The sequence below is a fragment of the Carcharhinus amblyrhynchos genome, chromosome 15 (assembly GCF_965287045.1).
Source record: "Carcharhinus amblyrhynchos chromosome 15, sCarAmb.v2.hapA, whole genome shotgun sequence".
Classification (NCBI taxonomy): Eukaryota; Metazoa; Chordata; class Chondrichthyes; order Carcharhiniformes; family Carcharhinidae; genus Carcharhinus; species Carcharhinus amblyrhynchos.
Window position 1 is genome coordinate 11,621,448 of NC_137338.1, and position 10,242 is coordinate 11,631,689.

General features: G+C 45.9%; 1 pseudogene; it reads left to right on the top strand.

Annotated features, from left to right (window-relative positions):
- Positions 1–8,344: 8,344 nt before the first annotated feature.
- On the top strand, positions 8,345–8,464 carry LOC145353530 (5S ribosomal RNA; annotated as a pseudogene).
- The last annotated feature ends 1,778 nt before the right edge of the window (positions 8,465–10,242 follow it).

The window sequence follows — 10,242 nt, forward strand, 5'->3', positions numbered from 1 at the left end:
CCCTCAGTCTGAAAGATGTGTTGGTTAGGTGCATTGGATATGCTATATTCTCTCTCAGCGTACCCGAACAGACGCCAAGAGTGTGGTAATTAGGGCATTTTCACAGTAACCTCATTGCAGTCTAACGTCAGCCTATAAATAAACATAAGCTTAATTGTTTTACTGGTGTCAGTTGAGGGTTCTGAGCAGATGTGAGTTTTGGAGGGCTTTTCAGTCTGCAAGAGAGGGTTCTGCAAGCTAGACCTGTTTTACTGGTGCTCCTGTTTTCATAGTTGTTACAGTTATTACTGTTCTACTGCGTTACCGATAATGTTAAACTTTGTTGTTTTATTATATGAAGATCCTTCTTTTAAACAATACATTTGACTGCTTTTCATGTGGCCTCAACTTACTGCTTAGGAATATTAGGATTGAACAGTAAATTCTCAGATGTGGAAATAACTGACAGGCACTTTGGAAAGCACCACTGCAATGACAATGACTCAAACTGCAACTGCAGAGTTGAGATACCCAAATTGTGGTCGCATTATAGTGCGTGATTCACTGTTAAGTGAGTGAGTCTTCTCACTGCTGAATAATGCAGAAAAATGTCACCGCTGGAATAATGAGACACAGTATAAATGTAAAGGAAATGGCAAAAGAAGCTGAGGGAACATGAGGAAATATTTAAGATCTAAAATGCACTTTCTGAGAATATGGTGGAGACAGGCTCTTTGAAGCATTCACAAGGGAATTAGACTGTTATCTGAGGAAGAGTTATAAGGTTAAAATGGATGAATGGCATTAGATGAATTGCCCATTCAGACAACCAGTACAGACATAAGAACATAAGAACATAAGAAATAGGAGCAGGAGTAGGCCATCTAGCCCTTCGAGCCTGCCCCGCCATTCAATAAGATCATGGCTGATCTGTTGTGGCTCAGTTCCACATTCCCGCCCTCTCCCCATAACCCTTAACCCCTCGCTTATCAAAAACCCATCAACCTGCGTCTTAAAAATATTTAGCGAGGTAGCCTCCGCCACTTCAATGGGCAGAGAATTCCAGAGATTCACCACCCTTTGAGTGAAGAAGTTCTTCCTCAACTCCGTTCTAAACCAACCTCCCTTTATCTCGAGGCTGTGCCCCCTAGTCCTACTGTCCTTTCTGAGCGGGAAGAGTCTCTCTACCTCTATCCTATCCATCCCATTCATTATCTTATACGTCTCAATGAGATCTCCCCTCATTCTTCTAAACTCTAACGAGTACAAGCCTAGTTTATTCAGCCTCTCCTCATAGCTCAACCCCCTCAACTCTGGTATCAGCCTAGTGAACCTCCTCTGCACTCCCCCCAAGGCCAAAATATCCTTGCATAAGTGCGGCGACCAAAACTGCACACAGTACTCCAGCTGCGGCCTCACCAATGCCCTATACAGCCGCAGCAAGACCTCCCTACTTTTATACTCAATCCCCCTCGCTTTTATATTCAATCCCCCTCGACATGATGGGCTAAATGGCCTCTTTTTGTATTGTAATAGTTCCTTGTGGAATGTGTTGCAGGCAGGTAATCAGAGTTAATAAAGCCTCTACAAAATAAACATAGATGGAATTTTCACTGTGAATATGGAGAGAGGAATTTTAATGCAATTTTTTAATAATGTCTATTTCATTGTAGCACTGATTTTGCATCTCATCACATCTCTTAGAAACAATGTATTTGACCTGTGAGATAGTTTAAGTGTATCTGTCATTAAGAACAGCGACCACTTTGTGTACAATAAGACCCAGGAGCAATGAAGTCAATGACTGGTTGATTTGTTTGGATGAAAAGGCATTGGCCAGGAGTTTGCAGGATATTTGAAGTTTATCTCAATAGTTGGGTCCAACCATCATTCATCATCTCATCCAAAGGCAGGTACCACCAGCAATGTGGAGTTTCAGTTCAAGGATTACTTCTTTGGATGGGAAAGATGCCAGAACACTACACTCAAAGTGATGTCCACTTCCCATTAACATCGCCCATCAATTGACCAAGATTGCCAAGCGCACCCAAGGTTGAGATCTTCTGTGTTAATCCCAGAGTCCACTCCACTTAAAATATGCAGTTGGTGAACTAATTCCTAAAAGTAGCTCCAAGAGTAGGTATCGGTAAATGTCTAGGATGGTGACCAAATCTTTGTCTATGAATTCTCAGCTAATATCCAGTTGTATACCCATATCCACTGGGTTTTTTAAAATTTATTTTGGAACATGAGCATCACTGCCAATATTTACTGCCCATCCCTTGTTGGCTCTGGAGTTACATATAGGCCAGGCAGGGTAAGGATGGCAAATTTCCTTCCTTAAAGGACATTAGTGAACCAGATGGGTTTTTCCAACAATCAACAGTGGTTTCATGGTCTTCCTTAGTTCTTAATTCCAGATTTTTTTTATTGAATTCAAATTCCACCATCTGCTGTAGTGGGATTCGAACTCAGGTCCCACAACATTAGTTTCTGGGTTAATAGACTAGCGATAATACTATTAGGCAGTCACCTCTCTTCTATCGTATGAGTTATGGGAATCTGTAAAATCCTCCCACTGTCTAGGGTGATCATCCTATTGGCTGGTATGAGGTTCGTTATGGCTATTGAAGGAGCCTCCATGTTAAGACTAGTCACAAGGAGTGCGAAGATTTGTTCAAACAATCCATCTGTTTAGTGTGCGCATGTATTTTTTTTTTCACTTACCTGACACAAATCCTTCACACCCAGGATTCCGTTTTTGCTGAAAGAACATCCTGTGCCATTTGCAAAGTCTAGAAATTGGGTTATCTTTTCAAGTTCCCACACAAGAGGGTTCGCTATGTGAGCCTGGACTCCACCACAAGAGGTTGTCTTATTGGGTGCACATGCAAGCCGAATGCCATTTAGCCCAGTCAAACATGTACACTGCAACTTCTCACTGAGGACTTCACAGATGTAGGTACATGTGTTGTTCTCACATGAATCAAAGCCTGGAGTGGAAATAAAAGGTAAAATAAGCAGCTTGGAATTGATATTTCATTCAAGTGGTAGGGGAATAACTGTTGCAAGATTGGAGTACTGTGTGCAGTTCTGGTCCCCACATTACAGGAAGGATGTGGAGGCTTTGGAGAGGGTGCAGAGGAGGTTTACCAGGATGTTGCCTGGTATGGAGGGGAGGTCCTATGAGGAGAGGCTGAGGGATTTGGGGTTGTTTTCGCTGGAAAGAAGGCGGCTAAGAGGGGATCTTATTGAAACATATAAGATGATTAGAGGTTTAGATAGGGTGGATAGTAATAGCCTTTTTCCTCTGATGGAGAAATCTAGCACGAGGGGGCATGGCTTTAAATTAAGGGGTGGTAGTTATAGGACGGATGTCAGGGGTAGGTTCTTTACCCAGAGGGTGGTGAGGGATTGGAATGCCCTGCCTGCTGCAGTTGTAAATGCGCCTAGTTTGGGGGAGTTTAAGAGATCCGTGGATAGGTTTATGGACGAGAAGGGATTGGTTTAGGTTAGTGGGTCATTGTTTTGTAACTGGTCGGTGCAACATCGTGGGCCGAAGGGCCTGTTCTGCGCTGTAATGTTCTATGTTCTATGTTCTAATATTATTGCGCCGAAACTAAAATGGGTCCAATTGATCTATTTTTGAATGCTGGATATATTTGGTAGGCCAAAGTTAAATCCAGTTATGGAAATTTAGGCTGGAATTTTCCGGCCTTTCATGCCGGTGGGATTCTCCAGTCCCATCAGCGGTGCACACCCGCCTGCAGGTTTCCTGCCAGTGTGGGGTGCCACCAATGGGAATTCCCATTGACTGCGGCGGGGCTGGAGAATCCCGCCGCTATCAAGCAGCATGCCACCCCCCCGCTGGTGGGAAGTACATGGCTGGGAGGCTGGAGAATCTCACCCTTAGTACTTGGGTTCTGAGGAAGAGTTATTCGATTCAAAACGGTAACTCTATTTCTCTCTCCACGGATGCTGCCAGACCTGCTGTGTTGTTCCAGCATTTTCTATTTTCATTTCAGATTTTCAGCATCTGCAGTATTTTGCTTTTATCATGGAGACTTTTTGGGGGTGGAGTGGTTTATGGCCTCCCCATGGCATGGGAGGTGCTGCGCCATTTGCTGGCACCAAGATATTCTATGCCCGCCACTGTCAATGGAATTTCCCATTGAATCCACCCCAGGTCATTGGGAAGCTCACAGTGGAAGTGCACTGTTGGTTGGCCCAGGGGTCGGTGCTGGGGCCTCAGCTTTTTACCATTTATATAGATGATCTGGAGGAGGGAACCGAGTGTAGGGTGTCGAAATTTGCTGATGACACCAAGATTGGGGGAACGGCAAATTGCGCGGAGGGTGTGGAGAGTCTGCAGAAGGATCTAGATAGGCTGGGTGAATGGGCCAGGAACTGGCAAATGGAATTTAATGTTGGCAAGTGCGAGGTGGTCCACTTTGGTAGGAATAATGGTAGGAAGGACTATTACTTACGGGGCGATAAACTGCAGCAGGCGACGGTGCAGAGGGACCTCGGGGTCCTTGTGCATGAGTCGCAAAAACCCAGCCTGCAGGTGCAGCAGGTGGTCAGGAAAGCTAATGGGATGCTGGCCTTCATAGCGAGGGGGATTGAATATAAAAGTAGGGAGGTCTTGCTGCAGCTGTATAGGGCATTGGTGAGGCTGCAGCTGGAGTACTGTGTGCAGTTTTGGGCGCCATACTTGCGCAAAGATATTTTGGCCTTGGAGGGAGTGCAGAGGAGGTTTACTAGGCTGATACCGGAGTTGAGGGGGTTGAGCTATGAGGAGAGGCTGAATAAACTAGGCTTGTACTCGTTAGAGTTTAGAAGAATGAGGGGAGATCTCATTGAGACGTATAAGATGATGAATGGGATGGATAGGATAGAGGTGGAGAGACTCTTCCCGCTCAAAAAAGACAGTAGGACTAGGGGGCACAGCCTCAGGGTAAAGGGGGAGTGGTTTAGAACGGAGTTGAGGAGGAACTTCTTCACTCAAAGGGTGGTGAATCTCTGGAATTCTCAGCCCGTTGAAGTGGTGGAGGCTGCCTCGCTAAATATTTTTAAGACGCGGGTTGATGGGTTTTTGATAAGCGAGGGGATTAAGGGTTATGGGGAGAGGGCGGGAAAGTGGAACTGAGCCACGACAGATCAGCCATGATCTTATTGAATGGCGGGGCAGGCTCGAAGGGCTAGATGGCCTACTCCTGCTCCTATTTCTTATGTTCTTATGTTGGACCAGCAGATCCTGTTTGCAGGAACAGATGGAAAATTCCAGCCTGACTATTTGATTCCCCCTAAATAAAGAGAAATGGAAAACAGAGTGCCAGAGCTCCAAGTCTGTCCTGGTTTAGGTCTGTACCAACTTTTTCTCTGAAAAACAGATCAGATTTCTAGCGACTGGCATGGCTCAGAGGAAATTCCCCAAAGCCCCAATTGGTAAAGGAGTTAAACATGCAAAACAGAAATTGTCTCAAACACAACAGCCACAGTGGCAATACGGGCAGCACAGTGGTTAGTATTGCTGCCTCACAGTGCCCGGGGCCCGGGTTCAATTCCAGCCCCGAGTCACTGTCTGTGTGAAGTTTGCACATTCTCCCCGTGTCTGCGTGGGTTTCCTCTGGGTACTCTGGTTTCCTCCCACAGTCCAAAGATGTGTGGCTTAGCTGGATTGGCCATGCTAAATTAACCCTAGTGTTAGGAGAATTAGAAGGGTAAATACATGGGGTAATGGGGGATAGGGCCTGGGTGGGATTGTGGTCGGTGCAGACTCGATGGGCCAAATGGCCTCTTTCTGCACTGTAGGGATTCTATGAATGGTTTGGCCTCAGCAACTGTAGAGAATAGGATGAGGAGATAAATCAGGATTCCGGGTGCTGTTTGTAAGCATCTGCTTGTGGTCTTTTTAACCTGGCAATTTACGGTAGGTACTAGATATCTGAGCATGAAAACTACAATATCTTGTTAAAACCCAAATAGTTTATGGCTTCATCTCTACCCAAATGGACTCCAGTCACACTGAAAGGTCAGCTTTAGGTTTTGGTGGATGTTACGTTGTTGGGACCCATGGTAGATGATTAAACACCCAGCCCTCCACAGCATAAGGCTCAGCTGACTTTAACGCCATCGGCCTCCTGTCTGAACCTGGTGAGAAGCGCTTACTGGAGAAGGGCGGCACGGTGGCACAGTGGTTAAACACTGCTGCCTCACATGCCAGGGACTCGGGTTCGATTCCTGGCTTGGGTCACCGCCTGTGCGGAGTCTGCACGTTCTCCCCGTGTCTGCGTGGGTTTCCTCCAGAGTGCTCCGGTTTCCTCCCACAGTCCAAAGGTGTGCGGGTTAGGTTGATTGGCCATGCTAACTTGCCCCTGAGTGTCAGGGGGATTAGCAAGGATGGTCAGTCCAGGCTTGATGGTCTGAATGGCCTCCTGCACTGTAGGGATGGATATCCAAGATGGTGTCAGAGCGAGGCGACTTCTTGCAAGCTGTGTCCAGCATACCTTCTAACTCTATCTTTTGCTCTCGCTCTATGCTTCTGAAACTAATACCGTAGCTATGACCCTTTGACCCATTGAATCTGCACATGAAATGCCCTGGCCTGCCCACCTAATCCCGTAGCCTTGAACGTTATGGTGTGCCAAGTACTCATCCAGGTACCTTTTAAAGGTAGTTTACCTGCTCTGCATGTTTTTGTTGAGCTGCACAATACACCCTCACCACAGCCATCCATAGAGAGGCAGCTTGCACGTCCCTCGCCAGAGCTGATGAAGTAATTCTGCCACCACTTACAGCACTTCTAGGCTCCTGTAGCATTGACATCAATAGCTCTATGCAGCCCAATTTTACAGCCAAAACCTTTAGTGAACCAGGGCAACATAATCGAACTTAATTGTTTCTTTTCGTTGTTTATTATTCCTTGATGTATTTCCAAATGGTAAACTAGGAGAATTTTATTAAAACACCCAAAAATGGGGTTATTACGAAAATAGAAGCATTTTTACTGAGGGTGTTCAGTCTTCCAGTAAAGCCATGTAAAACCACAGAAAATAACTTTAAAGAGCTGGACTGAGCCATTTAACAGTTTTACAGCAAATTATTTTTCACGTGAAAATACTTTTAAAATGTGTCACCGGGGCCTGGGTGTCAAAGGAAATTGACGTGATTTGAAAAATCTTCACAAACCAGCACAATCGGTGGAATCTCGCAACTTTAGGCAGGGGACAAGGCCAATGTTGTGGGCTGGGTCTGATTCTGACAATTTGATGGTGAAAATATTCAGCAAACCTCGGCCATATGTTTCAAGAACATACATGATGTGGAGATGCCGGCGTTGGACTAGGGGTGGGCACGGCAAGAAATCTCACAACACCAGGTTAAAGTCCAACAGGTTTACTTGAAATCGCTTGCTTTCGGAGCGTAAAGTCCAACAGGTTTATTTGGAACCACGAGCTTTTGGAGCGCTGCCCCTTCATCGCGTGAGTGACTCACCAGCGCTCCGAAAGCAAGTGATTTCAAGTAAACCTGTTGGACTTTAACCTGGTGTTGCGAGACTTCTTACTGTTTCGAGAAGGAGTTAGATATAGCACTTGAGATGAAGGGGATCAAAGGATATGCAGGGAAGGCGGGATCAGGCTACTGAGTTGGATGGTTGGCCATGATTATAATGAATGGCAGAGCAGAACTGAGGGGCTGGATGGCCTCCTTCTGCTCCTAGTTTCGATGTAATTCACTCACATTTAAAATTCCCCAATCCTTTGTGCTACCTCGGACGATGTGGAAATGCCACCCTCTTACCTTCGATATTTTCGTAAGACATACGGAGACCACTCTCTGAACCCCGTGACTGGTTGATGGCAGAGATGAGCAGAGAATCCATGGCATCGAGGGTCATATTCTCCCCACTGGGAGTCAGGAGGATGATGTTAATGATCGCACTGCCTTTGCTAAATCCTTCCACCAACATAGTCACATCCAGAGTGCGGTTGAAGGTTACTTCTGCCGCTTCAGTCAGCAGCCGAGAAAACTGGAGAACAGAAGAGGACACGGGGTTGGGCAACACAATATCTTTCAGCAACGCCTGCCTCAACAGGTCTCGGTCATCTATCATGCAGTGGAGGGAGTTTGCCGAACAGAGGAGTGTCTGCAGCTCCCTGGGAGCACTCTCACTTCTAAGTCAGAAGCTCAATCCCCAGGCCCTTGAGATAGACACATATAAAATTCTAACAGGACTAAACAGAGTAGATGCGGAAGGGATATTCCCAATGGTGGGAGAGTCTAGAACCAAGGGTTGCAGTGATGTAGAGATGCCAGCGTTGAACTGGAGGGGGGCACAGTGAGATGTCTCACAACACTTTTTGCTTATGGCCACAATAGTCTGAAAACATCTGATCTCATTTGATTTCCAGAAGCTAGGCAGACTCAGGCCTGGTTAGTATTTGGGTGGAAAACCACCTGGGAAAACCAGGTGCAGTAGGCTTTTGAAAGATAACTTGTTGGGTGGCATAGTGGTTAGCACTGCTGCCTCACAGCGCCAGGGACCCGGGTTCGATTTCTAGTTTGGGTCACTGTCTGTGTGGAGTTTGCACGTTCGCCCTGTGTCTGTGTGGATTTCCTCCGGGTGCTCCAGTTTCCTGCCACAGTCCAAAAATGTCTGGATTAGGTGGATTGGCCATGCTAAATTGCCCCTTTGTATCAGGGAGTCTGGCCAGGGTAAATGCATGGGGTTATGGGGATAGGGCCTGGGTGGGATTGTGGTCAGTGCCGACTTGATGGGCTGAATGGCCTCCTTCTGCTCTGTAGGATTCTATGAGTCTATGAACACCAGGTTAAATTCCAACAGGTTTATTTGGAAACATGAGCTTTCAGAGCGTTGTTCCTTCATCAGGTGAGTGGTCACAGTCTGAGGATTCAGGGGACAGAGATGGTCTGTCTGTGGAATTCTCTACCACAGAAAGTAATTAAGATCAAAACATTGAATGTTTTCAAGAGACAACTAGATATAGCACTTGAGTCAAAAAGAATCAAAGGATATGGAGAGAAGGCAGGATCAGGCTATAGAGTTGGATCACCAGCCATGATTATAATGAAAGGCAGAGTGAGTTTGAAGGGCCTCCTTCTGCTCCAATTTTCTGTGTTTCCATACTGAGGCAGTGCAGCACTGTCAGAGATGCTGGCCAGAACTTTACCGGCACACCTGCCCCGATTCCAGGTTTGGGCAAGGCTCAGAGAACGGCATTCTCCGTTGGTCTCGGGCAAGATCATACAAACCTCAGGCAGATGTGCCCATGTTTCAAATGAGAGTGAGAAGGATATGTTTGTGTGTGTGACAGAGAGAGGTGTGTGTGAGACAGTTATGTGTGTGAGTGTGAATGTGAGCGTGTGTGTGTCTGTCTGTGTGTCTGTCTGTCTGTGTGTTTGAGTGTGAGACTGTGTGTGTGTCTGTGTGATTTTGTGTGTGTGTGTGCGCAAGTGTGTGTATGTGTGTGTGCAAGTCTGTGTGTGTGCGTGTGTGCGAGTGTGTGTGATTACGTGAGTGAATGTGTGTGTGTGTGTGTGTGTGTTTGTGAGTGTGTGTGTGCAAGTGTGTGTGTGTGTATGTGCCTGTGTGTATGGGTCTCTGTGTGTATGTGTCTGTGTGTGTATGTATGTGCCTGTGTGTATGAATCCAGCATTTCAATAGCACCCTCTATTGAACCAAATAAGCAGCAACTCTCCTCTCGTTAAAAATGACAAACAAGTAAGACCCAAGCAGGTTTGTAATAAAAGAAATTTGTAATGATAATAAATATATACATGGAAATACAAAGAAATAGAAAAGACTTCCGTAGATTTGTTTTTTGTGTTTGAATGCATTGTGCAAAAGGAATTTTTTTTGTGGTTTGTCATTTCAACACATTAATAATGTTTCTTAGGAGTTCCTTTGGTACTCCTGTGAGGGCAAAGAGTTTCTGCGGCTGGAAAAGTTTGGGGAACCCGGCGTTAACTCATGCTGTCTATGGGAGTTTGCTGTGGACCAATTACCACATTCCCTACACTAAAGATTATAATTCAATAAACGCATTGGCTATGAAGTGTACTGAGGTGCCTTGAGGGTGTGAAAGGTTCCAGGAATCTACAAGTTCTCCATTGCATCTGCTTGACACCTTACCTGGTTTCTAAAGAGCTCCTCCAGTTCTCTGTAGGCGATGCTGCTTTTATTGTTGAGATCTACGGTGAAGTTCCAGTTGGTGACCGAAACGGAGGCTCTGAAAGCAG